Raw genomic sequence first — 19030 nt, 5'->3', positions numbered from 1 at the left:
CGGGCTTAGAAATGATATTCTACATAAAAAGAAAAAAGATATGATTGATAGGCCACAGAGTCTGAAGGATAGGCAGACGGCTATGACAAGTCTTACAAGGACTGGAGAGCAGTGAGTCACGCCTCCCCTGCCACTTGACATCAGGCTTGGCAGTGTGCCCTACACCTTCCAATGAGACACTGGCACAGGTAAACTGAGGTACCTTTAGTGGTTTTTGCTTCTGGAATCCACTCTCTATGGGCCCAGCAACGATGTGATGAGGAAAGGCCCAGCAGCCATGTGAAGAAGCAAACAGGGAGGACCAGGGCCTGGCTGGCGGCAAGTGGGCAGCAGTTGTTAACTGCAAAGACCAGAGGAACCTAAACATGAGATATCAAATGCTTCCTGTGGGAGATGAAGAGTAGGTCCAAGGTCAGAGTCAACAAATGCAGAGTAAGAGGTGTCCCAGGTGGTCCCTCAGGAGCTGGGCTGGGCATACCTGTCCTCTTTCCTACAAGACTAGGTGATGGGCTGAAGTCATGGCTTCCTATTTCTAATCAGGATCCATACTCCCTGAAGGAAATTACAGGTAATCTGTCAAGGGAGTGTTTAGAGGAGGGTGTAGGACCCCCAGTTGAAGCAGAATCCCCCTCCCCCGCAGCTTGAAGTGCTAAAGCATCCTCCCCCTTAGCACAAGGCCCACTTGATATTCTATGGGCATCCTTAAGCCTGATACTTCTTTTTCATCCAGACACTGGGAAACAGTCTCTACATTCTTTTAGCTCGCGCCTGCTTACACGGAACCCACCCATGATCTGTCAGCTAAGGTAGGCCTGATGAGCAACCTACACATCTGCAAAGACGCTCACTAAAGTGTGCATGTTGACCACCATAGTCCCATATTCATAAAAACAAGCAAAACCCAAGGATTTCTAAATACATCAGGAAAACCAGCATTACAGAAGAAAGGTCCAAAAAGAACGAACAAGCAAGCTGACCTTGCAGGAAGCAGGCAACTTAAGAACGCAGGCTCTCTATAATCACTAGTTACTGACTAGAGGGCTCTGCGGTGCTGTCTGTCACAGGAGTGAGGAGAGGTGCTCCTGGGAAAGGAGCAGAGAACAAAGGCAAAGCGGCTGGTTCAAGAATCTCAGACTGTACGCTAAGAACAACAAAGGACCAGAAGTATCAAAGACGGGGGAGGAACTGGAGACCCACCCACTGTGCTATTAAGGACCAAGCAGAGATCCTCCTGCATTGCCTGCCCAGTCTGAGATTATAGATGTGCGCCACCCTGCAAAATTAAACATTTACGTTCATGAGTCCTTAAAACTGAAAAATCCAGGGTTGGAGAGATGGCTCAGTGGTTAAAGCAATGCCTGCTCTTCCAAAGGACCCAGGGTTCAATTCCCAGCACCCACATGGCAGCTCACAGCTGTCTGTAACTCTAAGATCTGACACCCTCACACCAATGCGCATAAATTAAAAATTAAATAAAATATTTTTTAAAAAAACTGAAAAATCCCACGGAGTAGAATAGGAAAATAAATAAACTCCCCCTCCCAGCATGGCCGTCTACCTGGCCTGCTTTGCTTCTTTTCTCCACAGCCCTATCCATCACTCGCATGCTGTATACTTTTCTTATGCATTATACATGTTAGCTAGGACCTATCTCCCATACTATGCTGCCAGCTCCAGGAAAGCAGAACTGTTGCCTCACTAACAAACAGTGCCAGGTACCCAATAAACACCAATAAAGATTTATTGAATTAGATTAAAATTTGAACACGAAAAAGCAGTGTTTTATAACTCCTGTTATAAAAAGAAAATCACTAAATATTTGGTATTTCTTTCAAGAGAACAAAAAGAACTGTCACCCAACATGAATGGCATTAAGTCCTAGAAAACAGAGAATTAGCAAGTAAGGACGTATTGGTCCTAGAATAATAAACCCTGCAAAAACACCAATCATTTGCAAACTGCTAAAGAGCAGATAAAATTTCAGATATATTAGAACCCAGGATATTTACTACCCATACCACTTAAATAGGAAAATTACTCAAAAGTACTGTTCTGTAGAAATAAAACAAGGTCCAAGGAAGAAGACAACATATGAAACTGAAATCCCAAAGGATTCAAAGAAGCTAGCTGGGCCATGGTGAGAGTAGGCGGAGTCCTGGAGAGAGTGGGCGGGGCCTAGGAGAGCGTGGGTGTGTCCCGGAAGTGCGTGGGCGGAGTCCAGGAGAAAGTGGGCGGAGTCATGGAGAGAGTGCTTTAATCCCAGCACTAGGGAGGCAGAGGCAGTTGGATCGCTGTGAGTTCGAGGCCAATGTGGCCTACAAAGCGAGTCCAGGACAGCAAACAAAAGAATAAAGAAAAAAAATAAAGGAAAGAAGCTAGCTAGGGTTTAAGAGGATCCTCAGAGAACCTTCTTAGACCGACACAGTGCAAATGATGTAGCTTTTCACACACATGTCTTCTAGCTCTGCTCACACTAACAGCCTCACAGCATCTCCTGGATTTCAGAGATGATTACAGTGATGGCAGAGAATGGCCTACTTACAAAGTAAGAATTTATCTGAGAAATTAATTAACAAAGAGCAAAGTAACAAAGACACAGGCGTGGCAAATGCTTCCAAATAGATGGCTTGTAAGCGAAGGAGCCATGGTGGAGGCAGGCTGTGGACTAACCCAGCAGACACTGTTTCTATAACTGACCAGCCTGTTAGCAAACATTTTGGAGAAGCGAGGACTCTTGCTACTTTTCACAAACTATCATGTCACTTCTGCCTCCATCTGGTGGCTCATGTGTTCAAAGCTTAGTCCCCAACCAGAGGACCTGTTGGGAGGTGACTGGATCGTGGGGTTCACTTACCAATCAGCTAATCCTAGGTTCTATGGAAAAGGCTGGGGTGGGGGCTGGCTGGAGAAAGTAGTCACCTAGGTGCACCTTTACAGTGTATTTTGTCCGGGGTGGGAGGGCCTTCTGGTTTCCCTCACAGTCCCTAGTTCACCATGGGGGTTGGGTTGGGGGGTGAGGAGCGTGGGGAACGATCTTCCTCCACCATGTGCCCCAGATGTTCTGCCTCAGACCCAGAAGCGACTGAGCTGAGTGAGCAAGGACAGAAACCTGTGAAGTTTTTTGTTTTGGTTTGGTTTGTTTTTGTTTTTGTTTTATAAACCTGTGAAGTTTTAAGATAAAGCAAGCGTTCTCTCCCTGTAAGTCCGTCTTCTCCGTCAGCATGCCAGTGGTGAACACTGTCTCACACGCCCTACTGTAGGCCAATAGCAGGACAATAGGAACCTGGGTGCTGGCAGTATTGACTGTCTGTCACCCTCACACTTCCTTCAGGAGTTCACCACTTCCTTGATCCTAGTGTTGTCAACTCTGACCTATAGTCAGGAAGTAGAAAGGAGAAGTAGGAAAGAAAATACAGCACAGAGATGAACTAATTGTACCTCTTGGTGCTGGAGAGCAAAGTGAACCCCTTACCCTAGTTATCAGATGTAATGCCTCCAATGGACATTTCTGCAGTGACTGGATACTTCCTGTCCGAGGCACGGTGGGTAAAGTACCAGCTCATTCACAGTTTACAAGGAGTTAGACGTGCCAATTGATCACAATCACACAATAATGTGTTGGAGAAAACACATGAGAGAGAGAGTAATGAGAGTGTGAGTCCCACAGCAAGGGGGAGTTTGAGGCACACAAAAGCTTCCTTCCTGTTGTTAGGCTCATGGCTGAGGCACCTAAAACAAAAGACAAAGTATCAAGAAAAAAGACTTATAAGTTGGATTTACAACTTTTCTGACACCAAAATGCCCAGAAATGAGGTTTGAAGAACCACAGAGGCCCGTGTCTTTTACATGCTATTTGATGAAAAGTATATATTCATGGGAAAGTAAGAGTGAACAAAGGTAGCAATCACAGGTGGGAACGTCACCAGACCAGTTTGTTCAGGCTCTACTTGGCATCTCTGTGTCTTCGAAGACAAGGAGATTCCTTTCTTCAAGGTCTAGAGAGAGCACCTCTAGAATGAAAGTTTTGTGATATTCATCAAGGGAACAGAAAAAAAAGGACAGTTTTTCTGTTTCTGTTATTTTCTCAGATGTCAAAATGCTGCATTCAGAGGTATTTTAGTCCATTTTCTACTGCTGTGAAGAGACACCATGACCAAGGCAACTCTTATAAAAGAGAGCATTAGCCAATTAGTGGTGGTGCAAACCTTTAATCCCAGCACTTGGGAGGCAGGTAGATCTCTGAATGTGAGGCCAGCCTGATCTTTACAGTGAGTTCCAGGACAGCCAGGGCTACATAGATACTCTGTCTAAAAAGAAAAACAAAAACAAAAACACATTTAATTGGGGCTTGTTTATAGTTTCAGAGGATTAGTCCATCATTATGGCAGGGAACATGGCGTCCCACTAAATGAAACCAGGTTCTAAAATCTAAAAGTGAAGAAATAAACTAGGCATGGTGGCACATGCCTCTAATCCCAGCACTCCAGGAAGCAAAGGCAGGGGGATCACTGTGAGTTTGAGACCAGCCTGGTCTACAAAGGGAGTCTACAACAGCCAAGGCTACACAGAGAAACCCTGTCTCGAAAAACAAAAAACCTAAAACCTTTAAAAAAAAGAAGAAATGATTTGACAGGTAGTGGTCTTCTGTCCTTTGGAACATCACAGGATAGAGGGAAGTGTGTAGAAAGAAAGAAAGGAGTAAGAAAGAAGCCCTAGACCATCCACCCCAGCAAGGACATGAGAGCAAGAGAGAGGCCCTTACCTGCTAAGGAGTCCTTGATCCAACTCAGCCCTGACATTGAGCATCTTCCCTCACAGTTTCCATCCCAGACCCCCAGAATAACAGGAGGAGCCCAGGGAGCCCTACTCTCCTGATACCTTCAATAAAGTTCACTGCACCCAAACAGAACAAAAGAAAAAAAGAAAGATTTTTTTTTTTTAAGGGATTATCCATGCAACACACTCAGCAGGCTACGGCTGGTGTAAGTGTCCTGTGGTAGCTGGGATGTATGCATTTAAGGGAACTAGCACAGTGAAAAACATTACTGACAGATCTTTAATTACTGAACTATGAAATAAAGGTGTTTCCTAACTCCTTGGTGTAAGCAGTGTCCTGTATACACCGCTTATCTGTTATGTCCCTGATGGGCTACTGCATATCCTACTGTGGGAGAGGCCAGCCCTTCACTGCTGGTCCCAGGTGGCTCTATGCTGGCCCTAGACTCACCGCCATCTGTATCTTTTTAATTAGTAGTAAAGCCAGTATTGTGTAAGATCAATGGGAGCTGTGAGTCTGAATAATTAATCCTTTTGTTATCCCAAGTAGATAAATAACAATGTTTTCATGTCCATTAGACCTGTGAAGAAATAGAAGATTGGCAAGATTTAAGCTCTTGCCCATGTTCATCCAGACTGAACAGAACAAACAGCACAGCACCAGAGACTGGAGGCTTTCTACTACAGTGTGTGGCTGATCGTACTGAGGTGCCATTTCATGAGACAGGAATGAAGCCAAGTGGCTCCATCTGTAAATACTAGGGCTACCGTGCTATACAGTCCTGTTGCTTTCTGCGGTAAATGCCTATTGACACCATGGGCAAAAGCCTATAGCCTGAGTTTCTCCCCACCTCACAACTAGAATTTGGCTGAACTTTTCAGGTTGGTTTACATTTATTTATTGTATGTGTGTATAGGACATGCACATGTGGGTACATTTGTTCCAGCATGAAGGCATCAGTCAGGGGACAACTTCAGAGTTGGCCCTCTCCTTTCAACATAAGGGCTCTGGGGGTCAAACTCAGGTCAAAGTCAGTCCTCCTGACTTCTGCTCCAGTTCCTGTCTTCAGGTTCCTGCCCGGGCTTGCCTCAGTGACAGATTGTGACCTGAGAGTTATAAGATAAAATAAACCCTTTCCACTCCTTGTTGTTTTGGTCATGCGGCCTTTTTTTTTTTTTTTTTTTTTTTTTTTAATTCACTAAGCCATCTTGATTAAATTTAATTTTAATCAGCCTGATTTAATTAGAGCAGTCAGTGCTCTTAACTCCTGAGCCATCTCTCAAGCCATTTCTCTCATGGTGTTTTATTACAGCAATAGAAACCCTAAGGAAGACAGGGCCCTTGGCTCTGAAGTGTTTCAAAGTAGCAGCAACTAACTTTATGAGGAAGTTTAAGGGGAAGAAATGTGGTAAGCTTGGTTTGATGTGTGTGAGACACTGGTAGGGTGTGTCCGGTGGAAATGCGGATATCCTAAGCAAGAACTTTGCAAAGAATGGCCAGGGCTTGAAAGAGAGACATAGAGTCTCCAGCAGTATCAGGATCGTAGGTGTAGCTGAGCTGTAAAGAAACTTGTTCTAGGGTGGGAAGTGAGTCAAAGATGGAAACGTGTCAGCGCTCAACAACGACTCAGTGGACTTTCCTCCGAGAAGCTTGGAGACGCTGTGAAAAACTATAAAACTTGTGCTACGAAGCCCTGGCAAAGGCAGTCTCAGAGCGTGAGCGCTAACCATCATGCCCAAGGAGGTCAAGTCACCTCACAGAAAACAACTCGGCGGCCTTGAGCGACCACCAGCCTGAGAGCTACGTGCCAAGTGGTTAGCATGGTCCAGGACCAGACAACACTGGCTTGAGGAGCGTGAGGAGACAAATATGCTTTGGCATGAAGAAGAAAGAGGCGATGGAGGCCGAGGCAGGGTTGAGGAAACTTTCCGTGATGGGCAATGACTGATAACGTAGATTACTGAGCCGTGGAATAGGAACGTGCCGACAGAATGCTCTGAGTAGTTCTGGATAGTGGGATGAATGCAGGTGCAAAGAGGGAAATTAGTCCTGAAAAAGAAGGGGATCTCTGCAACTGCTTATGCTGGGATTATCTACTTTTTGAGGGCTAGGAAATAAGTAGAGATGGGCAGAGCTAAGTGAGCTATGTGTTCACATAATCAGCATCTATATTTAATTCTCTGTAACCCAAGAGGCAGCAGATGCTGGAGAAGTGGACTCTGAAACCCAACCTGCTGCTTTGTATTTCATTTCTGGCCAGGACATGTTTTTCGTGGAAGGCCATATATAAATCCCCAAAGCAGAATCACAGCAACTGTGCTCAGAACACATGGGGCAGAGAAGCCCAGCCCCTCCGTGCCCTAAGCCCTAAGGTTATTTTTATTATCACAAAAATCGTGAAGGCATGATGTAAATTGGACTAATTTTAGTTATCTGCCTTATATTTGACTCCATCAACATAGTCTAAGATATCTAACAGTGACAGTGCAACTGAACTGGATGATGAAATTAGATTAAAAGTGGAAAGGTAAGCTGGGCCCAGAGGCGCACGCCTGTAATCCCAGCATGCAGGAGACAGAGATAGGCAGTTCCAGGCCAGCCTGGTCTACAAACCGAGTCCAGGACACCTAGGGCTACACAGGAAGTTGAAAAACAACAACAACAAATTAAAAAAAAAAAAAAAAGTAGCAATGACAACAGAAAAGGCAAAAATGGACATTTGAGAAACTGAGGCACCATGAATTAAAGAAAAGTGAAGTCCAGTTATTGAGTTCACGCAGAGTAGATGTTAGGAGATGTGTAGCACAGAAATTACCAGTGAGAGCCGAAGCCTTGTGTGGCCCATGCTGAGGAAGTTAAGACAGAAGGGTCAAGGGTTCAAAGCTAGCCTAAGATAGATAGCTAGATAGCAAGAATCTTTTAAACAAAATAAAATAAATGCTGAAAAGAAAAGTAATCAGCAGTCAGCATTTAAACTGATTCCTTTTTGGGTAATTCCTAGAATTTTGTAGAAAGGAACATGGGGAACGGAAAGGCGAAGTAAACTGTCACCTGTCATGTGGCAGACTGTGGCCCACTCATAACCTAAAACCGCGGGAATTGACTTCAAAATCCTTTCCTCTGTCCTTGCTCTCTATCAGCAGCTCTCAGACTGGCCTCAAGTATCTTAACATTCTTTGGTTTCAGGATCTTAGGAAATACAATGTTTTTCATGACAAGAAAAAAAAAATCCTGAATTAACTAGAAAAGAAAAGGTTATTACCCTTAACATGGTAAAGGGCAGTTGCAAACAACCCATAGTTAGAGTTCTATTCAATGGGGAAAGATTGAAGACATTGCCCTGAAGATGGAACCCTGAGAAGGGAGGGTAGTCTGACTATGAAGGCTTTGGTACCACTGACCACCAGGTTTGATTCAGCTGATCTGGCTGCCTGGGCAGAGTGTTCTCTCTCTCTCTCTCTCTCTCTCACTATCCCATGCATGTCCCTCTTAATGCTATGCACTGTGAGGATGGCCTTCCCTCCAGGGAAGAACTCCATGGCCAAGGCTTTGTAAGTACCTTGCTTCCCTTCCAAAACCTCCAAAGCAGCTCTCAGGACCAGGAGCACGGTGCTATGTTGCTTCTCACCTCCCCTAGCCAAGACTGCTGCTCTAGGACTCCCAGGCAAAGCTTTGGGGAAAAAAGAATAGGAAAAAAAAAAAAAAAGCATATAAAATGGAAAGTAGAAAATAAATGGTTTTAATTCACAGGTTATCTGATCCTATATATAGAAAGTGTCAAAGAACACATGCACAAAAGCCACTCGAGTTAATTGCTGAATTTGGCAGTGTGGCAGTTGTAAGATCAACACCCAGAAAGCTGTTGTATTTTTATATGATCAATGGACTATTCAAATATACTTTTTTTAAAATCCATTTGTAATAACACCAAAAAAGAATACTTAGGAATAAGTGAATTAGTGAAGGAGGTACAAGTTTTGTTGTGTATGTATGTATGCGTGTGCACATTCATGTGTGTGCAGATGCACATGAACATGTAATGAATGCACTTGTACGTGGAGGTCAGAAGAAAACTTGGTTCCTCAGGTGCCATCTGTGGGTTGGTTGGTTTGTTTTTAAACAAAAGCAATGTCTGTCTTAATCAGTGTTCTGCTGCCGTGAAGGGACACCGTGACCACAGCAACTCTTGTAAAGGAAAACGTTTAACTGGGCTTGCTTATAGTTCATTATCAACACGGCAGCACACAGGCAGACATGGTGCCAGAGACGGAGCTGAGAATTCCACATCCAGATCAGCAGGTAGCAGGAAGAGAGAGGAATACTGGACCTGCCTTGTGCATTTGAAACCTCAACGTGACATACCCCCCAGTGGCACACTTCCTCCAATCAGGCCACACACCTGCTCCAACAAGGACTCACTTGTTAATAGTGCCACTTCCTGGTGACCAGGCTCTCAAATCCATGTGCCTATGGGGACCACTCTTATTCAAACCTCTACAGTGTCTCTAACTGATCTGGAACTTGCCCAGTAGACAGGCCGCTGGCCACCAAACCTCACTGCTGGGATTAAAGTCATGCCCCCTCACGTCCAGCTCTTTACATGGCCACTGGGGACTGAACTGAGGCCCTCATGCTTGCCTCTGAAGACACAGGTACACATACATGAAGGCAAACACATACCCATAAAACAAAACTTAAAAGATCTTTTAAAAAATGATAATAGGAAAACCAGGACAGTGGATCTAATCAAAAATTTAAAAATTTAAAGTTCTAGTGACACTACCAAGAAAGTAAGAAAACATCCGCTGGGATGGAAGCCATATTTGTGAACCATATATTTAATAAAGCTCCAGTATCCAGGGCATATAATGAATGCCTACAACTCAGAAACAAAAAACAACCCAATTGTAGAATGAGTGATAAGCACAGGGAATTAAACTAGGGAAGTGATAACAAAGCCATTAATAATCATGAAAATACAAACCAAAACCACAGATGAGATACTGTTTTACGACCACTAAGGGTCAGAGGCTTGAGATGTGCATCTCAACATACTATGCTGAGTGGAAAACGACTGCCTTCTTGTCCCGAGACTCAACACTTCCGACATGCTGCGAGTGACTGTTCTAGAAGCATGAAGACAGGGAACGTCTTCTCCGCCCTCCACTCAGACCCGATACATGACTCTTAAAGACATGGCTGTTGGCTAGGATAGAGAATTGGATGACAAATGACGTGAAAAAAAAAAAAAAAAAAAAAAAAAGAATAGTAAAATGTTCTACTGATAAATAAAGGGAAGGGTGGGGGCAGTAATGGTTAGAGTTTCCTCCCTAAATTCTAATCAGAAGTCTAGAAAACTGTGCAAAGTAAACTATTCTCATGGTAACCATGAAAGTTGACAAAACCAAGGGAAAACCAAAAGAGTGTGGTAAATGTACCCACACAAGACTTAGAAGAAAGGAGGGATGGAATTTCCTTATTTATGCAAATAGATCCAGGTCCCACCTACTAGGTGAGATGGGGAAATGTGTTTAGCTTGTTTCAGTAGAGTTTTTCCAAGTTCCCTACAAGTTCACCTCCTCAGTGAAGTGAGCCTCTCTCTTCCTCCCACCCCATCTGGATGCTAGCTGCTGTATGGGATATTCTGGGGAAGGACCCACATGGCCTCAGGATACTGTTGGGATATTCAGCTAGCGTGGCATTAGCCTGGACCTGTGGTATGTGCGGGCTGGTGATGGCTGACATACAGGCCCTGGCCTTGGCATTCTAGTGTCCACAGCTGACCTTAGCAGTCATTTTAACCTACAGCCTACTTTGGCTTCTCTTGGTTGGAGCCTGAGGGCTGCTCTCCAGCTGGCTCAGCCTCAGTTTGGCTTTTGTTGACCCAATGAGCTCCACTGACACACTACCAGGCCTGGCTAGAAGGTCCAGGCAAGGAGGTCACTTTGCCTGCCCCCCTCCCTCCCCTTCCCCCAGCAGGTCTGTGAAAGTCTAGTTGCTCTTAACTGTAATTAAATGCTAGAAGAGGCTGAGGAGTGAATGGGCACCACATACCCTCCCTGACCATTGAACTTCCTCCAAATTACCTTGATGAGGAGGCCAATTTTCCACTTTTTCCTTCTGAAGTAGGAAGCCAGGCAGAGGTGGCACAGGCCTTTAATCCCAGCGCTCAGGAGGCAGAGGCAGGTGGATCTCTGAGTTCCAGTGAAAGCTGTGGGAGGCTGGGGCTGGCTTAGGAGCTGCAGGGAGGGCAGATTTGGACTCTTTTCTCTTTGGCTTTTTCCTTGTTTGGAATTCCGCCTGGGGTCACAGACATTAAGTGCAGAGGATGTGATTTCACACGCTTATCGGTTTCTGTGGTACACGTGGTTCCGTCTTTGGCTTCTTCACTTTAGCTTCTATTTATACCCTCAGTGCTCATCCTTTCAAAGGGCCACTGCCACTTCATTGCAAGGACCTAATCACTGCCTTTTATGCTTTCCAAATATCTTATCTTCTTTGGCATTAAATCATTTTCCAAAATAGATCCTTTCCTCCTCCCCCTCCTCCCTGCCGGCTGCCTTTTCTAGAGTTTTCCTAAATGCCTTTCTGTCAGTAGGTCTTTCTCTTCTGAGTCCTCACTTTGTTCTAATTATAAACATGGTGGCATATGTTACCTTCCCTAGGCTGGGTTCCAGAAAGCACTGGCAAGCAAAGAAAGAAGGGCTCTGGAAGGAAGCTGCATTTAGTTTAGGACATAGCAACTTGCTGTTGCTACTGTATTTAAAGAAATATTGGGGGGGGGGGGGTGTTGATTTTGAGTTGAGCAGGCCTCCACGGGCTTCCATCTCTTGACAAGTTAGAAGCCTTCTGGGACAAGTAATGACCTAGTCACGTTTGAGCTCTCACCCCTGATCCTCTCTTCGTGAGTTACATGACTTCACTTCAGATTCATCATAGTACCCAATAGCATTTCAGAGGCTCAAGGAAATAATGGTATCATATGACAGTCATGCCTGGTGTCCTGCTGGGGTTTACCTGGGAGCTCATTCCAGATTTTTATGTAGTCTCTTCTCAGTACTTTTCCTTATTAAAAAACAAAAAACCCAACTTCTTTCATTTACCTCAATTATCAAGTGAAGAAAATCATCTATAATCTCATATATATATATGAGAATATTTTTATAAAGTTTTAGGCATTTCAAACAAAATGTCACACTCTGAACCCGGAGGACAAAACTGTGTGATGTGTACCTTGCCACATAGCCAGTATTATGGGTTATTATTAGTATTATGAGTTAAGGACATTTTTTTTTCACATCAATAAACCCCCTTCCAGCAGATAATTCCATCATACGGCTGACTGTCCTGTAGTTGTCCTAGTTAGCTTCAGCTGCTGTCTTGACAAACCCAGTCACTTGGGAGGAACTGAGGAATTGACTAGCTCGGATTGTCTTGTGGGCGTGTCTGTGGAACACTTTCTCTATTACTGGTTGGTACAGGAAGATCCCTCCCAGGATGGGCAGTGCCACCCAGAGAAGTTATACTGGCTTGTGTAAGACAGCTGGCTGAACCCTCGCCAGAGAAAGCTAGCTAGTAAGTAGTGTTTCTCCACGGTCTCTGTAAGATGAAATAAACCCTCTCCTCCCCAAGATACCTTTATTTTATCACAGCAACAGAGAACAATAGTCAAGTGTCTAGGTTATTTCCATTTAAAAAACCGTAATACTTTGATATCTTTGTTGTTTTAAAAATTTACACCCAGCTCTATATCTTCAAGATAGATAGATTACAATAGACAGAATTTCATTGGCTTTCATCTATGGGCAGATACTTCTGAATTACTGCAGGGCAGTCATTTTTTAGCATTAAAAGGGAGATTGAGCTGAGGGTATAGCTCACTGGTAGAGTACTTCCCTAATAGTACAAAGCCCTGGGCTTGAGTTCCAGAACAAAAGAGGGAGATGGGTAAGTGTCTTATTGATTTATAAAGGCTCTTTATATAACACTATGCCTTTGTCATAAATCATGTAAACTCAATATTCCTCTGGGTTTTTTCTACTTTTAATTTTTTATGCACTATTTCTAGGTAGATAGACTTCAACAGCTTTAATCTAACAAGCCTGCACTTTTAAAACTTTATGGATGTTGATTTTGATGTCCTGTTTAGGAAGGCATTTCCTACTTTAAAGGCAATCATTTCCACTTGAATCTACTCTGGCTCCTTTATAGTCTCTATAGTCTCGGCATTGCTCCTCCTTGCTTTCTCTTTATAGTATTATGGGGTGGTGTTGTTGTTGTTGTTGACGCAAGATCCCTCTATAAGGCTCAGACTGGCTTTGAACTCGCTATAGATCACGGGCTGGCCTCAAACTCTACACGTCTTGGCCACCTGAGCAGAGATTACAATCCATTTATCAACATACCCAGGTTTTCATCACACTTTTAAAAAGACTATTTCAAATGTATAGGGGGAAATATAATTACTTATGTATCCCCAGCCCCTTCTGCATGCTTTCCACACCTCACTTCTGTTAACCATTACACAGCCTCCTCCAAGCTCATAAAGCTAAAGCTCAGGGAAGTTCACTGGCACGAGGACCCAGCAGCATCTCCACACAAGCCTATGTTTTTGTAAATGTTGAAGAATAAGATATTTCACCTAAGTTGGTTGACTGCTGCTTATAAAAAAGAAAATCTTCCATGACCATTCCCCTGAGTCAGAGCATAAAAAGAAATGAAGTGGGGGTGCGCTTAGCTAGGTTTAATAGGACATCCTCCTGTGTTTCCCAGACCCCTGCTAGGAGATGCTGTAGGACAGCTGTTCTCAATCTGTGTGTCATGGCCCCTTAGTGGGGGTGGGGTGGGAGGGTGGGGGCTTGTCGAATGACCCTTTCACAGGGAAACAAAGTAAGCTAAATAAAGATAGTACTTTTTAAAGTACATGTGACACCTCCCCTGAAAATGGATTCTAAAAATTGACCTAGAAAAACAAGCTTAGGAATAAGGGGTCTGTGGGAGGATCCAGTGTGGTCTTGGACCACATAGATAGTGCCAAGGTCACCAGACGATAATCACCTCTGCCCCAGCCTTCTTGTCAATAACAGGTTAGGCGTTTCTTCCTTTAAAGGAACAACCCTGTGTATTTAACATTCCGGATTCCCTAGTGCTTATCTGTAAGCACAAAGACCTCCATGACTCCTACAATACTCATTTTTTAAATGACTATATGAGTGAACCATAATTTAACCAGGCTTCTCTTGATGAGTGTTACCTGGGTGCTGACGATAGAACTCAGGTCCTCAGGCTTTCCAGGCAGGCACTTCACTGACTGAGCCATTCATTATCTTGACAAAGCTAAATCATGTCCATAAATTCATGTGGGAATATTCATTGCTAGCGTACAGAAGTATCTTATCTCTAAGAATTTTTAATACGTGTGTGCATGTATTTTGCATGAGAGCATCCGTATTCCCTCCCTCCTTCTCGCCTTTCTTTGTTGTGTTGAGAGGTCTAGGTATGTAGCCTGGAGCTGGCTGTGCTATGGAGCTCATGCTGGCCTAGAACTGACAATCATCCTACCCAGACTGTTTAATTAAAGCATGCACCACCATGCCTGCCTAGTCCTTTGGATTTTTCTACATGTAAGATTATCTCATCTGCAAACATAGTTTCCTCTTTACTAACTGGCCTGGACAAATCTCTAGAACAATGTTGTATACATTGTTGTATACGTTTAGAACAATGTAGTAAAAGTAGATATCCTTGTCTTACTCCATATCTTAGGGGGAAAATTCTTTTTTTAAATATGAGGTTAACTAAAAATTTTCTTTATGCCCTTTGTCAGGATAAGGGTGCCTTTTCTGTTTCTAGTTTAATGTTTCTATAATAAATAAAATATTATGTAATATTACTTTATAACATAAAATTTTAATGTATTTAAACATATTTTATAATATAAATTATATAAAATTTATATAATATAAATTATATAAAATGATGCAAGTCAGTTGGTAGAGTATCTGTCTAGCATGCATAAGGCCCTAGGTTCAATCCTCAAATACACGAAAAACAGGGTGAGGGTGTAGTGATGCAGGTAGGAAGATCAGAAGTTCAAGGTCACCCTCCACTACACAGCAAGTTTAGGTCCAGTGTGGACTTCATGAGTATGTCTCAAAAATGACATACTTTATTTATATGGTGGTGTATTACACTAATGGCTTTATAAACTTTGCCTTCCTAAAACAAATTCCTCTTCATAACACTGAAGTTTTAATTCTTGTGTGTGTATGAACGCCACATGCATGGGTATCCAAAGAGGCCAGATGCTCGGAGTTACAGGTTGTGAGTCACCTAACATAGGCACTAAGAATCAAACTCTGGTCCCCTACAAGAGCAGGAAGAGCCCTCAGCTGCTGCCCATCTCTCCAGCCCCAGCACAGTACTTTTGATATGTTGATAAATATGATTTGTCAGGGTCTGTTGTTGTTGTTGGGGAGTTTTGCACCATATTCACCACGACTGGTAGTTTTCTTTCCTTGGAATGCTCTGCCTTGTTTTGAGATCTCTGTCAGCAACGTTTGCACCTTCAGGTGTTTCCTTAATTCTCCCTGCTTGGGAAATAAACAAACAAAAAATGCCCTCAAGAGCAAAAGCTGACTTGATGTTCATTTCTCTGCAAGATTCTGTTCCCTCAAGTCTCAAGATCTCTGTATCCATCACTCCATAATGCGGATTTCTTCTTGATTACACTTTACGCAGGTTCTTCAGAGCCCTCTCTTCAACTAGGCTTCAATTAAGGCCCTGTCCTGTCTTTGGTCTGCCCAACCCAGTCCTAGCAAGAATCCTCCCAGCCTTCATGTGTCCTTTTAAAAGTTCCCATCTGTTGACTCTTTGTCATTGTTTTTGGCCTCAAATCCCTAGCTAGCTTTGCTGAATTCACAGCTGAATCTGATTTTCTTTTCTGTTATGATGTTCTATGGTACTAGTCTTAACAAAGCCTTCCTTGGTGCTTTATTAAGTATCAGAATAATTGTCCCTTCAGCAGTGCCCTCACACAGTTCTTTTATATATTTTTCATATTTGATGGCTGTAGGTGGGGGAATGAGCTAGCAGTGAATGGCTACATAAAGAATCCCATGGAAAATCACCAAGGAAACAAGGGTCAGGATGTCCTGGTAATACAGCTTCTGTTCACCTGCCATGCAGAACGCCCTCCAGCTGATTATCTTACCTTGTGTAAAATGGTTGCTTGCCTGAAGCTTCCAAGCACCCAACTGCCCCAGTGAGATGCCAGTAAGTGGCTTTTGCCTTCAAAACTTCAAAACACCCGTGTTCTGGAAACTTGGGGGGCCACACCTCGGTTGACAAATACCTGGGTGTGGTCCTAGTCAGCTGGAATCAAGACTTTTAATTGGGTATAAAGTGTATCTGAGTGGTCATCCCTGGTGTGCTACCCATAACATTATTGCTAAACCTATAAGCCTGCTTATTTCTGTAACAAGAACATATTGTTTTAAAACTTTCTTTCACAATACAATTAAAAAAGAGTAATGGATGCCGGGTGTGGTGGCGCACTCCTTTACTCCCAGCACTTGGGAGGCAGAGGCAGGCGGATCGCTGTGAGTTCAAGGCCAGTATGGTCTAGAAGGCAAGTCCAGGACAGCCAAGGCTACACAGAGGAACTGTCTTGAAAAAACAAACACCACAAACAAAACAAAAACAAAAAAACAAAACAAACCCAGTAATGGAGATAGAAGGAATGGAGATAGAAGGAATGGAGATGGAGATAGAAGGAATGGAGATGGAGATAGAAGGAATGGAGATGGAGATAGAAGGAATGGAGATAGATAGAAGGAATGGAGATAGAAGGAATGGCTCAAAGAAATTACCAGGGTGGGTGTAGGGCAGACAGAAGAACAAAAGGTAGAAAAGCAAGTAGATTTTCTGTGAGTCTTCAGGATAAGGAATCTGAGCTGACATACGTTGTCTGGATTGACTGGGATCTGGGTGCCCTTGCCTAAGGTAGTTTACCTTTGGGGAAAGGCTAAGAAAGCTTCCTGGAGGATTCCCCACCCCCACCCCACCCCCGGTACAAGGGTTCTCTGTGTAGCCCTGGCTGTCCTGGAACTCATTCTGTAGACCAGGCTGGCCTTGAACCCAGAGATCTGCCTGCCTCTGCCTCCCGAGTGCTAGGATTAAAGATGTGCCTGTGTGTCCTCACCACTGCCCAGTAGGTTCCTGCTTGATTAAGGGAGATTCTTGGGGAAGAGCAACTGCATTAAGAGATCTGCCTTTCTAGTAAGTAGAAATAGGCTTGTTTACCCAATAATCATCTGTTTACTCAAAGTCCTTCTTCTGTTCAGCAAAATGTCACCAGCACAGCCATTTGGGGGGGAAGTAGGACTTTGGATCTGACAGGTGCTGGTTTTCTTTGTGGGTTTTTTGTTTGTTGGTTGGCTGGTTGGTTTTATAAGACAGAGTCTCACTCTGTACCCCTGGCTGGATGGGACTTGCTTTGTAATCAGGTTGGCCTGGAACTCACAAGAGAGCTGCCTGCCTGCCTCTGCCTACCTAGTTCTGGCATTAAAGGCATGGACCACTGTGCCCTGCCCTCTTAGTAGTTTTATAAAAATTATTTTTCTGTGTCTGCAGGAATGTACACACATGCTGGAGTACCACAGCATCCTTGTGGAAGTCAAAGGCCAACCAGTCTGTCTCCATTTTTAGTTATTTTTTTTTTCCAACAGGGTCTCACTAGCTGGCCTGGAATGCACAGAGCTAAGTAAGACCCTGTCTCATAGGAGCAAAGGTATGTATTACACACGCAGCTATGTTTTAAAAATTACATTTCATTATTATGGAGTGGGTGGGCAACATGTCATGGCACACATCTGGAGGCCGGAGGATAACTTGCAGGAGTCAGCTCTGTCCTTCCACCTTGTAGGTCCTGGGGATTAAACTCAGGTCATCAGGCGTGGCAAGTACAACTGCTTTTTGTTTGTTTGTTTGTTTAATTGGTTGGTTGGTTTTTCCAGACAAGGGTATCTCTGTGTAGTCTTGGCTGTCTTGGAGCTCACTCTGCATACCAGGCTGGCCTCGAACTCACAGAGATCCTGCTGCCTCTGCCACTTGAGGCGAGCGCAATTACTGCCCAGCCCTTTATTCTGCAACTGTATTTTTAAAAAAGTAATAGATCGTTGAGTTATACACATTTCAAAATTAAAAATAGATCTTTTCAGATTATTTTTAAGTCCCCTCAAAAATGAAGATTAAAATATGGAAACTTAAAAAAAAAAAAAGTTGTTCTGGTATCTTGCTTGTTTTCAAAGAATCGGCTTCAATTTGTTTTCCAACCCCACTACAAAAATCCAAGTTTAGGACTCTTAGATTACTGGACATCTAGAAAGCGGAAGTTTCATCCCAATTAGTCTCACCTAGTAAAGAATCGTTTCCTAAGTCTTTTATCTTCTGCCTCTAACAACTGACTTATCTCAGGATCTGCTTATTACTGCAGGGTTCAAGAAAGGCTCCCGCATAATGACAACCACACGGAAACATTGCCTGAAAGAAGACTGACGGAGCTGGCAGTGCTTTTCCCACTTGTTTTTGAGGGGAGAGGAGAGGGTCTCCGTTTGCAGCGCACGCAGGGAGTCCACTTGCTCACACCTCGGCCTCCCATTTTACTGGGATGACAGGCATGAGCTAATCTCTGCTCGCTTCTTTGGGTTTACAAGGTGGTGGGTGGTGGTTTGTTCTGCACAGGAACTGAAAACAAGGCCTACGAGAGAGTTGAGCAGGAAAGGCTTCAACCACAGAGATGGAAATGGAGGAGGAGCACTTACTGCAGGGTATAGTGTAACCTGGACAACCCAAGGGGTAAGGGACCTGCAGATCTGGGGAGAGATCAGTGGGGGTCCGAGCCTCTCAGCTCTGCTTGGGGTTTCCGAGGGTGGAGCCGCCATCCCATCTTTAGTACATTAGGGCGTCACCCCTCCACGTACTTCCCTTGCCATGCCCTCGAGGTCCCCCAACTACCAGCTTCTCCACCAAGAAGAGGGCTGGGGCCACGTCCTCGCGTCGCAGCAGAGAGGAAGAGGCAAGGCGAACCCAGCTGAAAAGAGGGTCGCCTGTGGGCTGGAGCGGCGGGCGGAGGCCTGAGAGCACACTCCGCGGCCGCGCGCCTCCCCCGCAAACCCTCCCGCGGCCGCGCGCCTCCGCGCTCCCGCAGGGCGGCGTTGCCGAGGCCCGAGGCGCGCGGCCGGAAGCGCCTTT

Source organism: Acomys russatus, chromosome 7 (genome assembly GCF_903995435.1).
Source record: "Acomys russatus chromosome 7, mAcoRus1.1, whole genome shotgun sequence".
Classification (NCBI taxonomy): domain Eukaryota; kingdom Metazoa; phylum Chordata; class Mammalia; order Rodentia; family Muridae; genus Acomys; species Acomys russatus.
Note: the sequence above shows the minus strand (reverse complement) of the source record.